We start from the raw sequence: 20,402 nt of genomic DNA, 5'->3' as shown, positions 1-20,402 counted from the left end.
GTCACAGAGGGTGACATCTCTTCAGGACAAAAAGAACCCAACACTAATGGAGAAAGCAGTAAGTCCTGAATTGGCCTCTTTGTGTCAGAAAACCTGACCCCTGACAGGGCTGCTGAGAGTCAGAAAAACAGCCATACAATGACAAGGGCTGCTTGATTGGGTAGAAGACTTTAGAGGTGAAAGAAAAAGGCTTATGGTTAATATGAGTATGTTCAACACACACACACACACACACACACACACACACACACACACTATAAATTTATGGGATCTTAATATTCTAAATATAGAATATGTTCTCAAGGAGTATTAACATTATAAATGCAAAAAGCCAAGACAAAATACATAAAGATAGCTTTAACAATGTCAGAATCCTCAATCATTAAGAAACCATGGGAATGTGGACCAACAAGAGAGGAATTCTGAAGAGGTATTTGAACACCTAAACCTAAGAAATCCCAACAATATGCGAAGAATTCCTATAGATCTACAAGGAAAGGACAAACGATCTGAAGATAAGAATCAGCAAGCATTTTAGCAGAAACATGAATAGTCAGAAAGTACAGATAAAGACCTGGTATCAATTATAATCAGAAATTAACAAAAAAAGAAAGCAGTAAATATCTAAATCAAAATGCATTTCACATTATTGGGTTTTAAAATATAACAGCCTGACCATATCAGGTATGAGGAGTACACAGTACTATGCTATAGGAATCCATGCTCTTCCTGGTGAGAGTGTAAAATAGTGCAATTGCAAAATCAGTGTGGAACACACAGGGCCATGTGTGTGTTTCCTTAGCTCATCAATTGTCTTTCTAAGTATAGATCATCATCTATACTTAGCCATCAGGGATGTACCAAAATAGCAGTTCCAAGGGAAGCAGTGGGGCCTTGTGTGCACACATGTGCAAATATCTACTGACTGGAGAAATTCATGGGTTATTCAGGATACTCATGATGGAATATTATGTAGCAAGAATAATGAGCAAGTTGTTCATATGGCAGGATGACTGACTTTCAGAAACTTGCACAGGGAAGAGGGAAGAAGCAAAGACCTTGGAAGTACATATACATTGTTTATATACATAGTATGTGTATATATATGTACATACATATACATATATATACATACACATTCTATGTGACACACATGTAAATATAAAACATGGGACATAATACAAATTCAGAATAGTGTGGAGGTATGAGAAGTAATGTGGGTATGTAAACTCAATATGTTTGGTCTCTTTAGCTATTAAAAGTCTTCTTAAATCATTACATAGTGCATTTGGCTACACTTGCTTGAGAAAAGAAGAGGTGACATCAAATGTGAATAACATACTTAAATTTTGTGATAACTTGAAGTGTTTTCATTCCTGGCACCAAGCATGAAGTAGGAAGGAGATCATAACATAGCAACATGCAGAGTGTCCAATAGCAGAGGCTTAGCAGACATCTGGGCTTAGCCATCTTTGAAGAGAGTAGCCCCTTATTAGGGTGAGGAAACAGGGCCAGGGGGTCCCATCTTTACTATCAGATGTAGAGCTACATAAGGTGTGAGGCCTTGTATTATCCTCTGGCGGTTGCTCTATCACTTAGGGTGAACTATAAAATCCTTCAACTTAAGGGAAAGCAAGATAGCAGAGTCTGAAAGGAACAGCCCTTAGCTATGCCAGGAGCCTGTTAGATGCCAGCTTCATGGAAGGGCAGCTGTATGTGATACTTACATTTAATGCCCTGGACCACCTACAGGGGAAAAGTTTATATATTCTATTACAAAGAGGAAGAAATGAGTCTCAGAAATAAGGAGAAATGAAATATCAGGCTCATGATAAATCTTCCTCCTGGTATATAACTCACCAAGGATGTGCTTTGGAACAGGGCCTGGAGTTTCTGCAGACAGAAACATTATTGGAGTCTCAAACGCTTCGATCAGAAGTGAGCATGCCCTGGACAACACCCAAGGCTATGTTCTTTAAAAAAGGAAGAATTTGTCCCAAGGTGCTGAGTGCTGCCATCATTAATGGAATGATTCATCAACCTTGGAAGATACATGTATGTATATATAATTTTGTTTATGGAGTTGCAAATAGTATCATTAGCTCATACCTAGTGATGATGCTTTTTCTTGTTAGATGTTTTCTTTATTTACAATATCTCCTTTCCCAGGTTCCCCTCCAAAAATAAAATAAAATAAAATGAAATAAAAAACTAAAACAAACCCCTGTTCCCTCTCCCCTCCTCCTGATCAACACCCCACCCCCCTCCTGTTTACTGGCTCTGCCATTCTCCTACACTGGGGCATAGAACCTTCACAGGACCAAGGGCCTTTCCTCCCATTGATGGCCGACTTGGCCATTCTGCTGGAGCCATTAGTCCCACCATGTGTACTCTTTGGTTGGAGTTTTAGTCTCTGGAAGCTCTGAGGGTACTAGTTAGTTCATTTTGTTGTTCGTCCTAAGGGGCTGCAAACCCTTCAGCTCCTTGGGACCTTGCTCTAGCTCCTTCATTTGGGAACCTGTACTCAGTCCAATGGATGGCTGTGAGCCTCTACTTCTGTATTAGTCAGGTACTGTCAGAGCCTCTCAGGAGACAGCTATATCAAGCTCCTGCCATCCAGCACTTGCTGGCATCCACAATAGTGTCTAGATCTGATGATTGAATATGGGAAGGATTCCCAGGTGGAGCAGTCTCTGAATTGTCCTTCCTTTAGTCTCTGCTCCATAGTTAGTCTCTACAAGTCAACTCCTTCCATGGGCATTTTGTTCCCTCTTTTAAGAAGGAACGAAGTATCCACACTCTGGTCTTATACCCAGAAGATGCTCCAACATGTAATAAGGACACATGCTCCACTCTGTTTGTAGCAGCCTTATTTATAATAGCCAGAAACTGGAAACAACCCAGATGTCCCTCAAAGAGGAATGGATACAGAAAATGTGATATATCTACACAATGAAGTACTACTCAGCTATTAAAAACAATGAATTTATGAAATTCTTGGGGAAATGGATGATCTGGAGAATATCATCCTGAGTGAGGTAACCCAATCACAAAAGAACACACATGGTATGCATTCTCTGATAAGTGAATATTAGCTCAGAAGATCAGAATACACAAAGTACAAACACAAACCACAAGAAACTCAAGAAGAAGGATGATGCTTGTTTTTAATGGAGCTCACCGTCAACTCAGAAGAAACCCCTCTTTGGTTTTCAAAGTTGCAGATATTCTCAAAAGTTTTCCAACCTCTATTATTTTTGTAACTGATGGTTTCTCAACATTAAAGCAATGTGCATCATCAGTGAGTGAGATACATACATAAGCACCATGCTTTAAATTCTATTAGCCATCCATACCTAGAACTTTATTAAGGTTTTACAGAATGAAGGTCAAGTATATAGATGCTGAGACCACACTTGATGCCTTTGAATAGCTAGCTCCATTAGCCAGCTGTGCCTCAGTTTCCTCTTCTATGAAAGGCAAAAACATGGAGACTGTCATATGGTGTGGCCATAGGAACTCGATGTAGGTTTGGGATGTTGGTTTGGAAGTCTATTTCTCTGTATGTCTTAGTCAAATGGGGCACTTGATGACACATAGAGTCTCTGTGACACATACACACAGGTAAATTCAGCAATTAAAGCTACAGTTAATTTCATCAACCTCCATAATCTGTCTTAATTTGACTTTTTTATTGCTTTGATAAATACCATGATTAAAGCAACTTAGTTCTGGAATTGCTTCAGTTTAAAGTTGTGTCTGTCATGAAGATAAGTTATATTATGAACTTAAGGCAGGAACCTGGAAGTAGTAACTGAAGTAGAGAACACTGATTACTAGCATATGCCCCATGGGTTGCTCTTTCTGCTTTCTTAGATCTCCCAGAACAGAAACACAGTGATTTGAGCCCTTCTACACTAGTCATTAATGAAGAAAGTACCCCCTGACTTATCTATAGGGGACAATCTAATGGGGACAGGGATATTTTCTCTTCTCAGTTGAATATTTACACATATATATGAAGCCTGCCAGTTACGTTTATTTAGGATTTTAAGTCACAGTGATAAAAGGGAAGATGTTTCAGGGTTGTTTTGTTTTGTTTTATTTTTTGAGACAGGGTTTCTCTGTGTAGCCCTGGCTGTCTGGCTGTCCTGGAACTCACTCTGTAGACCAAGCTGGCCTCAAACTCAGAAATCCTCCTGCCTCTGACTCTCAAGTGCTGGGATTAAAGGTGTGAGCCACCACTGACCAGAAGGTATGTTGATATTAAGCCTGCTTTTTGCACACGTGGGACATGACACATCACTTCTGTTTTTTTGTATTTCTGCTGATTGCTCAGTTATATTTGTGGGACAGTTGTCAGTTTCTGGAAACTAGGATAGAGGTGGATGACCTCACTTGTGTGAATTCAATAAACTCTACCACTTTGTTTCAGTTTCTTCATCATAGGGCTATCCTAGAATTACTATAATGGCTCCAGGAGATTGGACACAGTAATCTGAGACAGTGCTGATACCCAAGAAGCATGCTCCCTTGTGCTTGCTGTAGTTACTGTTACATATACTCCAGAGAAAGCATCGATTGCAATATGTGCTTAAGATAATATGTATCCAAGCCTGTAGAGATGGCTCTGCAGTTAATAGCAATTGTTGCTGTTGCAGAAGACCTAGATTCAGATACAGTGACACATTATCACCTGTAACTACAGCTCCAGATGATCTGAACCCCTTCTCAGGTTCCACGGGCATCAGGAACAGATCTGATGCATATATACACATGCAGGCAAAGCACTCATATACTTAAGACCAAAATAAATATTTCATCTTTTCCTACCAAAAAAGTTATCAAGAGCATTTATTAGAGGAACTTGAGTCAAGAAATGGTGGTTTCCCCCTATTGATGTGAGTTTGTAACGTGCATTTTAATTTGTTGAAAATAGATTCTTCTCTCATGCAACACATCCCAACCACAGCTTCCCTTCTATCCACTCCCTCTAGTTCCCCCACTTCCCCTGTCCCCAAATTCACTCCTCTTCCATTTCCTTTTCAGAAAAGAGCAGACCTCCAAAAGAGGAGATCCAAACAGAACAAAACAGACTAAGCAGATTTCTTGCACTGAACTTCAGTGTGAACAAAGAGCTTCCCAGAGCTCAACATCTCCTAGGTTCCCTACACAAACAATGCCAAACGAGCTAAGAGGAATCTACTTGTCCTTTCATCTGAGAGTCAATTATTCAAACATAGCCATTTCTGTCATAAATATGGAGATGTTTTTAAATCTGGTTTATTTGAGTTTGGAAAGCAAGAAAACCACATGGGAAGAAAATAAGTCTCAAATCTACTCAAATAATATTTAAATCTCTTAAATATTGCTTGGATGTTGTCCACATTGTGATGTGAACTGGACAAAGATAAAAAAGCAAATACTTACTTAAGAATTTACTTTCATTCACAGGGCTAGAGAGATGGCTCAGTGATTAAGAGCACTGATTGCTCTTCCAGAGGTCCTGATTTCAATTCCTAGAAACCACATAGTGATTCGCAACCATCTGTAATAGGGTCTGATGCCCTCTTCTGGTCTGTCTGAAGAGATGATTCAGTGGTTAAAGGCACTAGCTCCTCTTTTAGAGGACCCAGGTTCAGTTCCCAGTACCTGAATGGGGGCTCACAACCATCCTTAACTCCAGTTCCAGGGAATCTAATGCCTACTTCTGGCCTCTGAAAGCATCAAACATGCATGAAGTGCATATTCATGCATGCAAGAAGAATACTCATGTACAGAAAATAATGAAAGTAATAAGAAAATGTTACAAAAGAACTTCATTCAAAGACTTCTCAGTTTGATGTAGGGAATATCTCTTTACTTAAGTGATTCTATAAACTCTGGGCAGCAGAAGAGAGAACTAATTATAGATGTAAACCTAGGAATGTTTCATGAAGAGTAAGATTTTATAGGATGAATAGCAATTCACAGACATGCTTAAGCTTTGGAGAGCACAGGGGGTTTTGTGTGTGTGTGTGTGTGTGTGTGTGTGTGTGTGTGTGTGTGTGTGTATCTTGTTTCAGAAGGCCAGAATCATTCCAGATGTTTCGGGGTGGGATCTTGTTTCTCCCAGATCGACCAAAACCCATGAGGCTTGTTCATTTCTAAGTGGAGGGGTTCTGACTGTCCACACACTTTCAATTTGAGAGTTCTTTGTGACACTTGCTTCTCAGTACCACAGGGTGTCACTATTAAAAATTTGCCTTCCAACCATAGATGCTGGCCTGCTTTGCATAGATTCCTTGCTCACCCACAAGAATTTCAAACCCTTACTCTGAGGAAGGGAATTTTCACCCTGAATCCCAGAGTCAACCTCAGCAAAAGTGTCTACCTCTCACATCCCAGACTGTATTTTTGATGCTCACCCCTTCAAAAAGGGCATTACCACCACCCAATTCTATATCAGTTCTGGGTCTGGATAGCTCAGTACCTGTCATGTAATGCATCTCTTCCTTCATCCAATCTGATGAAGCAGTCTAAACATAAAGCTAAGGCTACATCTGCTTCTCTAGTTTATAACCACAGCCCCTGATGAATCAAATTCAGAATTCTCACTGACATCCTGTCATAGGTGACATTAAAGATAGCCACATTGTGGAACTGACAGCTTGTGTTTAATGAGATGCTATTAGATGAAGGAAGCAAAGAGAAGGACATCTAGGAGACTATGGGGTTTCTGCTTCTATGGTTTGATGGTTGGAACTCGTTCCCCAAGAAGTGCAGAGAGTAGCAATTTGCTATTTCAGTTTTAGATTCATTTCTACTGAGGCTCATTGTGGATCTTGGTGGGACTTCTCCTTAGAGGCCATTTGCATTGTCCAGTTGTCAGGTCATGAGAATTATCTTAGTTTTATCCCTTGTTGCTTTGATAAAACATCCTGAGAAAACAACCTAGGGTACAAAAGGTTTATTTTATCTCCCAGTTCTGCTATGGCCCATCATAGCATGGAAGTCACACAACAAGAGCTTGAGGAAGTTGATAAAATCATATCCTTAATCAGTAGCTGAGAACAATCCTGTGCCAGCCACAGTGGGCAGGTCTCCCTGCCTAGGCAATGGTGCCAGCCAAAGTGAGCAGATCTCTCCACCATAATTAACATAATCAAGGTAATTCCCCAGATCTAGACGATTCTTCATTGAATTCTTTTCCCAGGTGCTTTTAGATTGTGTTAAGTGAGCAATAAAATCAAGCAAATGCACCAGCCAAGGAGTGAGTGGGTCCAGCTAGAAGGAGGGTCCAATATCAGGGGATGGTTGGATCAAGATGCCATTAGTCAAACCAAGAGGTTGATGAGTGGCATAATGGCTGATCACTGGTAGAATTTTATAAGAAGGGGCTTCACAGCAATAATTCATAATGCCATTTTGCCACAAAGGGGCCAGGGGTAGGTCTGATGATGTATCTGATTAGAATGTGTGCCATATTACCTATGCACACACAATCTATGTAATTTATTTTTGGTTCAGAAGTTAAAAAGTTTTACAGATGTTAAGCATGGTGATACTAGTCTGCAATCCAGTCTTCTGAAGATAGAAGTAAGAGGATCAGAAATTCAAGATCAGCCTTGGGAACATAGAAAGTTTGAGGGTAGGGTGGATTATATGAGATCCTGTCTCTCCCACCATGAAAATGTTTTACGTATGAGTGCTTTGCCTTATTCCCACTCCAAACTTGCCCATTCAGTTCTCTCCCAGTCTTACTTGCCTTAGCTATTTCTCCGAGTTTCTTACCTAGCTCCCTACCCCCCAGTGCATTTCTATGCCAATACAAGACAAGAAAATCCAAATTTGCCTGGTTGTTTCTCTCCTTGATCCATGAGAGCTATGCTGTTTGAAACATTATTCTGCACTGTGCTTTCTTTACTTAACATATCATGGAACTTTTCCATCTAGATTCTTGAAACATGTTTGTTGCAACGCAGGGGAACAATAATCCCAGCATCCTACTCTTCTAGGGATCGGGAAGTGCAAGAAAAAGCCCTAAGAGGCTTGCTTTGACTTTCCAAAGTAAGATTGCATAGAACTGAAATGCAAATAAATGTCATCTGATTTTAATCATATTTCAAGGACAAATATTTGCAAAAGAACAACACTCATTTTCCCAGCTAGAGAAACAAATAATCCTTTATTAGTCATTCTCCCAGTATTTACTGGGGTGTGCATTGTTCCAGGCTTGACTGGATGCTGTGGGGAGGATCAGCAAAGTAGACGGGTCATTTGCTCTGGTCTCTGTGCCAACAGCACCTTCAGGATAACCCTATGGCAGCTTGACACTCACTGCCACAGTTGCCAAGTAGGCTATCTTCTTCATAGGATGACCTACCCTTTCCCTAGCTTAAATGCCCCACTGTGTTCAAGGTCAAGTCTCATTTCATCTTGGTTCCTCCAGTCCTTGGAGTGTACCAAGCTCTTGTCGCACCTTCCTTGGCTCCCTCTGCTCTAGTCATACTGGGTGTTCCCTGTGGATACAAGGGCAAAACAAAATCAAACAGTTTTGCCTATCTAGCTTGGGGAGGGGTTGCCTGCCCTTTCATTCTGGAATGTTCTTCCCCATTTGTTATCACCACCTCTGGCTGTACTTGCACCTTCTTGCAAGTGTCTATCCTTCACAGCCTCTTATACTATCGGACATTCTAGCCCATGTGAATCACTGCAGCCTAGTCTAATAGACGGAACCCTCAGCTTCCAGATCCTACTAATGGTTCTACTTTTAAGGCTATCACCTGTAACAAGTAGGACACAAGAACTTCTTGACATTGTCATGGTGAGATGATACATTCCCAAGCAAACTGCCCGCTGAAGAATGGCCAGTAGAAGTGAGTTGGCTTATGTTTTCTCATTGTTCTCATTTTCTCCATGAAGAACATCTGCAAATGATGAATGAGCTATTATAGCCTAATGACCATTACATATTTAGTAGTGGTAGTATGGGTCACTTCCAGCTTTCAGACTATTTATTTATTTATTTATTTATTTATTTATCTAGGTGTGTACTTGTTGCATCCCCTACTTCTCCCAAGTTTAATACCTCTCTCTCCTGGGGTCTGAAAGAAACCTTTCCTTCTAACTGCATCGCTGTCTTGGCTCTGGAGGATAATCCCCGAGTGGAGACTGAGCATGCTCCTGGCCAGTTTGGGCTGGTTGAGAACAGACTTCTTTGGCCCAGCATCTTGCGCCCTCCACAGGCCGGGCGGGCTGGCAGGAGAGCCAGAGAGCAGGCGGGGTTTGGCTGCAGGGCAGCCTGGCGCGCCTAGGCTCTTCTGGCTGACAGAGGTGGGGGACGCGAGCGGCGCCTCCCAGCTAGTCGCGCAGCTTACCGCGGTGCGCAGAGGCTGCAGGAGCAGAGCTGAGCGGTAGGGAGGGCTCTCTAGGCCTTGAGCGCGCTCTGTGTGTTGCTGAAGTCTGGCCTTAAGTGCTGGCGTGGGAAGAAGAGCAAGGGCGCTGGAGGTGAGACCCAGCCACAGCTCAAGTACAGACAGTCTCCCAGTCTTCTCCTAGGCGGGGGAAGAATTCCCTTAACCACATTCACAACCTTGCCTCGGGCACCTTAGCTCGGGCTGCCAGGAGGCCGCGGTGGCCGGGCAGCTGTTGCACCAAGAGGGGGCAGCTGCGGAGTTCCATAACCATAGCAACCGCATCAGCACCACGGCGGCAGTGGCGGCGGCGACGGTGAGGGCAGCATCCGCTTGCTCCTCCTCCAGGCAGTCTCTCGGTAAAGACCTGAGAGAAAGCTCGCAGGTGCCACCGACTCCTTGGTCCGCCCACAGTCGCTGCCAGTGTTGGCTGCTGGAGAAGGAGACCAGAGGAGAACGGGACCAGAGCTGGAACAGGGCCATAGGAGGTGAGAGAGAGCAAGAGAGCCCTGCAGTGGGAGACAGGTAGGTGAGAATGCTGTGGGGGTCACCAGCTGTAAAACTCTTTCTGTGTCAGTGACGTTTCTGGAAGCGTGGTTGCTAGTTGGATAGCTTTCTATTACTGAGTAGAGATTCTTCCGCGATTTTTTTTTGTATCTTTCTCTATTTTCCCCCCAGATATCTCTGTCCTCTGATCTTGCCCCACATGTGGGCAAGGCTTGAGAGACAAGAAGGACCATTAAATGTGACTGTATGAATGTGGTGGTCCTAAGGGGCTTGTTCATACCTATTCAGGTCCTCCGAGCCACTGAACCCAGGGCAGGCTCAAAAGAAGACCTTGTAGAGGTGGAGGGGCTATGGTCTCTGTTCTATGTGGGGCAAGCTGACTCAGAGACCATCTCTTTTGGGGGTGGAGAGCACTGTAGCTCAGCTGTGGCATGGAAAGGGACTATAACACACAGTAGCTCTTTATATGTGCAGCAAGCTTTAAATACAATCACTGCAGGGAATATTTAGACATGGTAGTAGTAACTCTTAAGGTTTGGGGTATGTCTGGAGTTTACTGTTCTACAGATAAGATGTTTTGATCATTGGGGGATTGGATGTTAACAGAAATAAAATTTTAACCAGAATGGAGATGAGAACACCCCCCCATTCTCTTCACCTACTTTTTCCTCCCTTCCTGATGCCAGCAAAACAAGCAGTGGATGGTGTTAGAGACACCCTCTTGTCTGGACCTTGGCTACTGATGAACTATCCTTCTTTCAGACAGCTGGGGAAGGGAACTCAACTTCAGTCCCTCACATAAACTAGGAGGACAATGTTTTCCACTGGGCTCCAATGCTCTTAATGTTAAGTTTGTTTTAAACCCTGGATGCACCTGATCTATGATCAACTGTTATCTGCATCTTAGGGCTGTAGTGAGGGAACATGATTGTGATTGCCTAGAGATTGGCACATTATTTAACCCAGTTCTGCTGGGAAAAGTACACCAGAAGACCCGAGGAGAAGGAGGTGTGTTAGCTGAGTAATTTGATTCAAAAGCTCTTCATAGAGTTTAGCATATTTCTGAAGAATTTCCAGGATGGATAGCCACTGCCTGTGAAAAGGTTCTCCTTTTACATCTTAGCCTCAGGGGACTGCGGTAAGTCCCAGTTAAAAGGGTATGTTCTTTAATTGGGCTTTTAATTTATGATGTAGTTATGTTACCCAAGAGGATGTGATCTAGCCAGCATTTCATCTGGGGATTTATATCACAATGAGGACAATATATAATTCCTCTACACTGTAGTGTAGAGGAAAGAGGGCAAGATTCTGGAGTCAGAAACAAACAGGTCTGAACTCTTGTTTCATCATACCTGTTGTATGACCTTGAATTGCTCCTGCCTTGCTGGGATGTTTTTTCATCTATAGAATGTGATGCTAGAAACCCTTAGAATTTGATAGGCTCTCATAACAATAAAATATAATGGCAGAGGATACAAATGGGGCAGGATTTTAAAGCCTTATGTATGACTAATGCAATTTTAAGAAAGTCATTATTTTCTAAAGGAAAAAAAAACATCAGATTAGCAAGGCATTACACAGGTATCACCTATGGAAAGAATGGAACTCTTAGTTAGTGAGTAATGGTTGGGATATTGTCTTGTTCTAGAGATATCTGGGCAATACAAAGAGGGCTTTATTGGGGGAGACACTACGTGTCCTCCTTGTTTATGGCTGCTGAAGGTCAAGAGCTAGCTTTGCCATGGAAGGCGGTGCTCCTCTCTCTCCAAACTGTTTGTTCTGTGTAACACAGAGTGGGACCAAACATCTGATAGTGTAAAGAGATATTTGCACAAAGTGAGGGCACCTTTAAAATGAGGGTTGCATACACTGTGGAGTCTTTTCAAGCTGCAACTGTCTCAATCCCACTCTGCTCTCTAATGCCAGATTTATTAGATGAACCTGACCAAATACATACAGTTTGATCTCACTGCTGAGGGAACTGCAATCTCTGAAATGAGCCAAGCCTGTGCTCTGCTCTTTTGTGATTCTGGTTTTTGCCCATGCTGGTGTCTCTGCAAAAAGTAACCGTTTCTCACTTTCTTCTTTTTTGTGGCCCAGTTCAAAGGCTCCATCATATCTGGAGCCTTCTCTGATCCTCTCCTGTGCTTCCTTGACACTCTATACCTGATGTGACTGACTGACTGTGCTGTGTCATTGCTTGCTACACATATATCTTCACTCTAGACTCTATGCTCCATGAGGGCAAGGGCCTTTCTACCCTGGCTCTCTTATGATCCCACATGGCGAATGGTGCTGAGAGAATGGGCCATCAGTTTGGCCACCTGTCCTGAAAGAGGCATCACAAAGCCTGTTCCTGGTGTCTTTCTGTATTAGTGCAGCAAGACAAACCTAGTCTCAAAGATGTTCATTTCTTTACAAGGGACACTTTAGAATTGTTGGAACCTGATCCTAAATGGCTTTCATGTAATATTTGCTGAATATTTCAGACTTGGAATTTATTTCTCCTCCTTCCCATCTCCCTCTTTTTACTCAGCTTTCATATAATGGGAAACTATATAACCTAGCTTCAGGAAGCCTATAATTGAACGTAGGTTTTATGAGGACTAAAAACTAGGGTGGTAGACTCTCATTTGCCTCAGTTTTCTCATTTGTAGCATATGGTTGTTGGAGCCAATTTCAGTGTGTGCCGAACACTTGAAATAGAGTAGTAGCTGTGAAAAAGAAAAAGAAAAAATGGAATTAAAAAAAAAAAACTTCCCATGATCTATAAAGTACCCAGAAAAAGCATATGCTCTCTCTCTCTCTTTCTCTCTCTCTCTCTCTCTCTCTCTCTCTCTCTCTCTCTCTCTCTCTCTCTCTCTCTCTCTCTCCCCCTCTCTCTCTCTCTCTAGATATCTTTTAGAAAATGAGCAACATCCCTGGGCTTAATTGCACAATATCAGATGAGATGTACTCCAGAGCCCTGTCTCCTCTTCTTGTTAGCTTACTGTGACCTTCAGTAAATCATTGTATTCCCTTGGCCACTTGCCTTCTCTGGGAGGTATCCTAATGATTGTTTACTTCCTAGAAGGCAGAAGCTCAGAAGATGTGAAGTAAAATAAAAAATAAAAAACAAAACAAACAAACAATAAAACAGTGACATGTGACTTCCCAATGAAAAGTATAGTTTCCAATTATAGAAGGTTTCAGAATCATTTTAAATTCCCTAAATCTGTTTCTTTCCTGCATTTCATCTACAAAAGAGACATTGTGATTGATGAGGGGAGAGAGGAGAGGAAGGAAAGAGGAAAGAAAGAAAAAAGAGAGGGAAAGAAGAAGGGGGGATTGGTAGAGGGAGGGGAGCAATAGATAGATAGATAGATAGATAGATAGATAGATAGATAGATAGATAGATAGATAGAGAACACCTTTTGGTTAGAGTCTAAGGGGGGGGCTACAATTGGCTGTGGTTCTGATTCAGGAATGGTTTCTGCCTCTGACATCACTTTGCTTATAGGACTATTGACTTGTCCGTCATTTCCAGACTTTGGTTTCATAATTTGTAAATGGCCTGGAGAATTTCAATTTAGGTGTCTGCAGAGACATCTCTGAAGTTGTGGTAGAGGATGGCCCTCACATCACAAAGGAAATTGACAATATGAACCAGGGCTCTGTGGCCCTCTACCTTTGGTGTCGATGGAATAGGATTCTGCTTAACTTTCTTTCAATGCTCAAGTATACTGACTTATGCTCTCTACTGAGGTTATATCTCTGGTTTTCCATATTTTGTTCTCCATCCATCCTTTTCTTCAAACCTTACAACATGTTTGAACTATACACTTCAATGTCTGATGCCATGAGGAACCTTTTCCTTTCCTTGTGAAGCAAGGGTGTTGGACATGATCTTTGGCATTTGGGACTAGTTGGATGTCTCATTCCACCTTCTCTCTAGGTAAAATGTTTTGCTACATTGTCCAGCCTACAAGAAGTCCTTTATTTAACTAAATGCCAGGTGTATATGTGAATTCAAATATTATTTGAGAGAATTAGTGGGAATCCATTGCATTGCTAATGTTTTTGGGTTTCCTGGAATATGCCAGGTGCTCAGTAATGTTGAATGCTTCTGCTAAAACATGAATCATTTTTAGGTGGCTGCAGAGACATCTCTGAAGTTGTAGTAGAGGATGGCCCTCACAACACAAAGGAAATTAACAATATGAACCAGGGCTCTTTGGCCCTCTACCTTTGATGTCGATGGAGTAGGATACTGGTCATTTGGTGTGAGGACAGTATGGAAACTTCCTTTCCCTCTCTCCTCCCCCATGTCAGATGTAGAGGTTCCATTATGAACTATTAAAGGACCCTGCAAATAAATTAAATGTTTTTTAGGGGTATCAGACATAGAAACTAAAAGGAATGTACCAAGTAATGTTCAAGGTTATATGAGTCAGAGGAAGGGCCTTCTAACCATTTCCTGGGAGAGACTATCCAGGTTGGATTTGTATAACAGGAGGTCTAAGCTCAGGTTGGAAAGAATTTGTATATGGAGAACAAAGTGGAGGCAAATGAGTATAGAAAGGGATAAAAAAAAAACATGCAAGAAGTGTTATGAAGGAAGTATAGGGCAGGGCTGAATTATAAAATCCTGGGCAAATGTTGTCAACTGATTTGGGTAAGACATGAAGAAGTGACATCATAGAGTCCATGAGCCAGCCTCTAATGTGCTCCCTTTTCTCTGAAGGTCATGGGAAGCTATAGAAAGATCAGAAGTTGTGTAGAACGCTCTCATCTCTTCAGCCGCAGAGTGGAGGACAGATTAGAAAAGCTAGATTAGGTGAAACATAGAATGGCCTGATAGGTAAGCTTGCAGGTGAGAGTTGCTTGCGGTCAGGCCGTGGGGGTTGGGATGCTGAGAAAAGAGGTGGCTAGTAGTATGATAATGATGCAAGAAAAGCGAACATAGGGCCTTGTCTCTCAGATGGATGTCTGGGTGGAGCACTGTAGGTTCTGGGGAGCACTGAGGGAAAAGAGGGAAAGACACAGTTGTCATTCTGGCTACTTTTTCAGACTCACTATAGTCAATCTGTGCCTGGTCCCTTCCCTCTTAACCTGAACTAATCAATCAGACTCTGAGCTAACATACTGGCCTGCCTGGTGAGCTTCTGATTTGCATTTGGCTGGATGGTTGGAAAATTAAAATCAGATTTGATAAACCAAAGCCCTCTGTGCTTTATAACTCAGATTGAAAGCTGAAACCCTTTCTCTGAACCTTAGCCTTATTCCCACCCTAAGTCAGACTCTTATCATAGCCTCTATTACTATCCTCACCTGTTACATTTCATTTTAACCTCTGTCCTTTTTGCTCATATTCAGCAGTCCACAAAGCTGCATCTATCTGGTATCCTCTTTTCTTCTATAAGCAAATATTTTCCCGCAACAGTGGCAGTGTCTCCTTAATGAGAAAATTAGTGTGCTATTGGTTACCTACTTCTGAACCAAGTCTGTTCTTTGCTTATACCTTTCTGTGCAGTACTTTAAAAAATCCACTGAAGGGCTTCCATCGGTAGAACAAATTCTCTCAAGTGACACTTGCTCAGTATATGTATATTGAATAAATGGATTAATAAATGAATATAACATTGGCTTCTGGGGACTCCCAGAAGTATAAAAGGTCCTGTCAATATGTAAGCTGAGTACATAGTTGTTGAGTGAGTGAATATATGTATAAATACAAGATTGCTGGACTCTAGGGTAGGGAGGAGCCCAGCATTTAGTATGATTCAGAAGACAAACAATGATATTCTCAATAATAAATTAAATTATTATTCATTACATGTTATATCCCTCTGAAGTACTATGAATGTCCTGGCAGTTGATTCCCAAGACCACCCAGACTAAATGCTTCATAAGGCATTTACTGAGACATGGAAACCTAAATGAGTCCTATTGAAAGAGGCGTGGCATTTACTGTGAGATCTGGCTGCTTGGTGCTTACTCTTACTACATTTTAGACATTTTTTCCCACTTAGTCTTTTTACTTTTTAATAAAATTTATAGCTTTTTGTTTGTTTGTTTGTTTGGCTTCATTATGCAGGGAGGTTTTTTCTTTTCCCCTGACAGCGCTCTTTCTAGTTTTGTTTTACTAAGGAAGACGTTGGAGTCATGTCACAGTCTCCAAGCTCACGGTCTGCAGCTATGTGGGATTGGTAAGAATACCAAAGAGAAGGCGTGTGCCCCATCCTGAAGCATGACTGAACATTGAACACATGACTATTCCAGAGGCAGAGCCGTGTGTTTCTCTCTGAAGAACTGCTTTCCTGGACCACAGCTCCCAGCAGGAAGTTTCTGTATGGACATGAGATACTGCTGAAGTGGCAAAGAAGATTCTGACTCGGTTCTCCTCAGACTTGTCTACCTCTTGCAAGCAGGTGTGCCCCCTTATAATGTCTCAAGGAAAGGCTCCTGCAAAGCCTTCACTGACATGACAGCTCCTCTCTTTCTCCCCAGTCAAATCCCCTTGACTTCAGCTTTGACTTGACTGTTTGAATTTTTTGTGCCTAGATGTTTGTTCTTCTTTGGCTAGAACATTTTAATGAGCTCAGGAGATGGGGTCACCTTCTATGAAGTCTAGTATGGAAAAATAGATAAGAGCATAAACGTCACAGTTCAGTTAGCACATATCTTGCACAAATCCCTGGCTTTGACCATCTGTAAAACACATGCACATACATACGTACATACATATATGCATACATACACACACATTCAAATATACAAAACACACAAACAAAAACCCACACATAACTCTCTAAACATCTAAGACAGTCTAAAACAGATAATCTAGTCTTGACTCTGAAACAAATTAACTGTTTCCCTCAAGCAAGAATATCATCACTCTGGAGTAACTTTCCCAACTTGTGTTGTGAATGAGCTTGGATACCTGGACTCATGTGGTCTACACACGTTTCCTGAGTTCACTTTATGACCTTTATTCTGTTCTAGAAGCTTAGGGAGCTGAATATAACACCTCTTTTTTTTAATAAATGGACAGATGCGAAGAGAAACAGAGTGGAGAAATCACTGTGGTCAGTCACAATAGAGGCTCTCGCCAGGATGCACTAAGAGAGGAAATTAGAAGGATATTCAGTTTCAGGTAGGTGCTGTGGGAGTCTTCTTGAAAGGAAAGGTATCTAAAAAGGGACAGGAATGGCAGGTAGATGTTATATAAACAAATATGGAGTATAGATGTGTGAGGTGTTTCAGATAAAGGAAAAAAAAACAATGTGGGGATCAGGAGCTGCACATGGTATGGCACGCTGAGGAACGTAAGGGTGTAAAGTACCTAGGGTAGACTTGAGGCAAGGATTGAAGAAGCAAAGGGTAAATGGTTAAACATAGAGCCAAACAGGGCCATGAGCACCTTACAAAAGAACTTAGTTTTATCTGGGTCTGAAGGTGAATTATGGTCAAATTTTACAGTGAGAAATATAGCTAAATACGTATTATTCGAAGCTTTCCACTTGTCTGAAGTGTAGAGTACAGGGAAAGAAGATGGGAGGTGTGGAGGCCAGAGACAGTGGCTGTACTAGAAACTGCAGGGTACATAGAAGTGAAGGTGCCCTGACTCATGAAGGCAGTAGGGATGGAGGCAATAGAAGGATCTTGAGATATATTAAGTCAGAGGATTCTGAAGACTTCGCTGGAAGACTCAATATACCAGGTGGTAGAGAAGATGAGGGTGGCTGCCTTGCCCTGGCACATGGGGCTTGCTGTTGACTTTTGTCAGGAGTCATAAGGCCACAATGGAAGGTTTTAAGGGGGAAGTGATGAATTCCCTTTGAAAAAAAGTAATTTAAAGTCTCTGAGGGCATCTGTGTATATTTTAATTAAGTATAGATAGATATGTCAGAAAACTCCAAAAAAGAGTTCTTGGTAGCATTTAGAAGCCATGGGCAGACATTAATTGAGAGAACAGGGATAGAAGTGATCACTCTAAGGAAGTCAATGAAGAGAAGTATGCAGAGTGAGAAAGGAGCTGCAGATGAGCCAATCGTGGCTGAGGAGTTAATGGCAGCTGACATCCCTTGAGAGAGAGACAGACATTTTTCTTTGAGAGTGGTGGCCATTGGTTAAGTTGCCTATTTTCCACTGAATGACACTCCCCATACATATGTGCATATGAATATCAGTAAGTGGACTTAGTTATGAAAAAGAGACATTACTGGAGATGAAAAATATTTGGGGGAGGCTGGGAGGTGGAAGGATGGAGGGAGTAAAAGAGGGAGGTCACCAGTACACTGTACGATGTACAATGTAAAATTTTAAAATTCTGTAATAGGTATTTAAATAAATTAATTTCCACTGATGAATTTCTAAAATGCATAGAATTCCAGAAGTTAAAATATTGGCATTATTTGGGAGGAGATGAGAGAACCAAGAGTGGAGGAGGGGGACAAGAGAGAGTAATATGGACATCAGTATTACATACATTTATGAAAAGTCATAAACTTGTGAATTTCCAAAATTAATATATGATAATAAAGTTTGTAATTATTTTTTTAAAAACCCACTCTTCTAAAACTATACACCTCTGTCTCCTACCATACAGAATGAAATGCAAAAGTAAATTTTCCTCCTATGTAAGTTTCCTTTTGTCTTAGAGACTTTGCACATCATGATTAAACCACTGGAAGGGTCACACTGTCTCTCTGGTTCCTGTACCTTATTTCTTCCCTCATCCAAGTCCTTTCTTCGTAGAGAGCTCTCTGGAACCTTCTCCATGGTTCTAGGCACAGCGGTTACTTTATCTATAGTGTTCATGAATGTATTGTCTGTATTACAGATGTATTATATTATTTTAATGACTCTCCCTTACAAGATGACAAGAATAAAGGTGCCTGAACTTTGTTGTGATTATAGCTGCATCAAATACTCAAAAGCATGCAATAAATATAAAAAATATAAAAAGTTAATACCGAAAATCTCCAGTAATAAAATGCTGCTATCTATTTTCAGTTTAAAAGTCAGTAACCACAGCTCCACTGAAGGGCAGTTTAACACAGCCTGGTCAGAAGGTAGGCATTTGGTTCAAAGGCACACTGAAGAATGGCCCCAGATATTGCAGCTCCTTACTCAGAGGCAGCCATCCCTGCCTGTATTTTCTGCGAACCCTGGCAAAAGTTTTTCAAGTTGTAATTTAATAGAAGAGATACTAATTCCCATGACTTGGAATAAGTGGACTGAGCCATATAGCAGATGACTGCTACCCACTTTGCCCAGGGACAGGTGTTTTAGCATTTCTTGTGAGTTGTTTCCTTTGTTGTTGTTGTTGTTGGTTTGTTTTGAAAACAAGAACTGTTTAATGTTCAACATTATTAACATGACACCAGTTCTCAAGAATGGGCTAACAGAGCTTTTTTTGTTAGATATTTTCTTTAATTACATTTCAAATATTATCCCCTTTCCTGGTTTCCCCTCCAAAATTCCCTATCCCCTCCCCCTCACCAACCCACCACTCCAGCTTCCTGGCTCTGGCATTCCCCTACACTGGGGGATAGAGCCTTCACAGGACCAAGGGCCCCTCCCCCCATTGATGACCGACAAGGCCATTCTCTTCTATATATGCATCTGGAGTCATGATTCCAACCATGTGTACTCTTTGGTTAGCTCTGGGGTACCGCTTAGTTTGTATTGTTCTTCCTATGGGCCTGCAAACCCCTTCAGCTCCTTGGGTCCTATTGAGACCAGTAATTATAGAGCACCAGTTCAGCCACCCTGTTCCTCTTAATGTAAAGATAAGAGCCTCCTGGATAGTGATTCTTAATCCTAATAATGTCAAGGATCCTTTGAACATGTAATAAAATATACAGTCACTTTTCTTGGAAAAATTAAATGAAAAATTAAATGAAAAATTCCTATTAAACCTTACCAGAGTCATCACAGAATCCCCAATTCTCTTATAGTTAGTTTCCAGTGAAGGATATATTTTCTACTACAGGGATGGGGCTTCATTGGAACTGTGAATATCCAAGCATGTACATCATGTGGAGGATGTATTCTTAGCAACAGCACAGCATGTCTTTTGAGTGAACATAGCACAGAGGTATGTTAACAAAATAAATAAATAAATCTTTAGAGGAAAGCATGTTTTGGGTTGAACCCCTGTTCCAACTAGAATTACCAATTTACTCCATCTTTCCTAGAATTGTATAGTTTGTAATGGTATGCTGGGAAGTTTACTTGGTCTTGGATAACACAGCTGGAGTGTTATCCTAGTTCTGACACTTGTTAGCCCAGGGACCCTGGGCAGCTCCTTGGTTTCTGTGGAAGGATCTTGCTAATCTGTTTCTTTGGTCAGGTTCCCAAGACATATAGCCAGAAAGAGGGTTCCTGAGAGTGAGTGACTGAAGTTTTCTCTTTGTTAAAATTGTCAGGGAGTTAGGGAGGTAGAGAAAGAAAGAGGAGAATTAGAGAGGGAGGAAAAGGGAGAAAGGTGGGGGAGAGGGAGGGAGAGGAGGA

At 41.5% G+C, this 20,402-nt stretch overlaps 1 protein-coding gene and 1 long non-coding RNA gene across 5 annotated transcripts in view; one reads left to right on the top strand and one right to left on the bottom strand.

Annotated features, from left to right (window-relative positions):
* Positions 1–9,225: 9,225 nt before the first annotated feature.
* Positions 9,226–20,402, top strand: part of Fam135b (family with sequence similarity 135 member B) — a 280,335-nt gene continuing 269,158 nt past the window's right edge. The window contains exons 1-5 of one of the 4 annotated variants that reach the window (XM_031345404.1): positions 9,226–9,920; positions 16,164–16,312; positions 16,936–17,037; positions 18,900–18,958; positions 19,882–19,986. The gene's annotated coding sequence lies outside the window, so the exon portion shown is untranslated. The remainder of the gene's footprint in view (positions 9,921–16,163; positions 16,313–16,935; positions 17,038–18,899; positions 18,959–19,881; positions 19,987–20,402) is intronic. The other 3 variants (XM_031345414.1, XM_031345424.1, XM_031345398.1) reach the window with 3 other exon arrangements.
* LOC116073509 overlaps positions 11,562–20,402 on the bottom strand; it is a 62,382-nt gene continuing 53,541 nt past the window's right edge. The window contains exons 3-4 of the long non-coding RNA XR_004111835.1: positions 14,128–14,247; positions 11,562–12,616 (exon numbers count right to left, since the gene is read on the bottom strand). This is a non-coding gene — a long non-coding RNA (uncharacterized LOC116073509). The remainder of the gene's footprint in view (positions 12,617–14,127; positions 14,248–20,402) is intronic.

This window comes from Mastomys coucha, unplaced genomic scaffold, assembly GCF_008632895.1.
Source record: "Mastomys coucha isolate ucsf_1 unplaced genomic scaffold, UCSF_Mcou_1 pScaffold11, whole genome shotgun sequence".
Classification (NCBI taxonomy): domain Eukaryota; kingdom Metazoa; phylum Chordata; class Mammalia; order Rodentia; family Muridae; genus Mastomys; species Mastomys coucha.
Note: the sequence above shows the minus strand (reverse complement) of the source record. Positions and strands in the feature narration are given on the sequence as shown.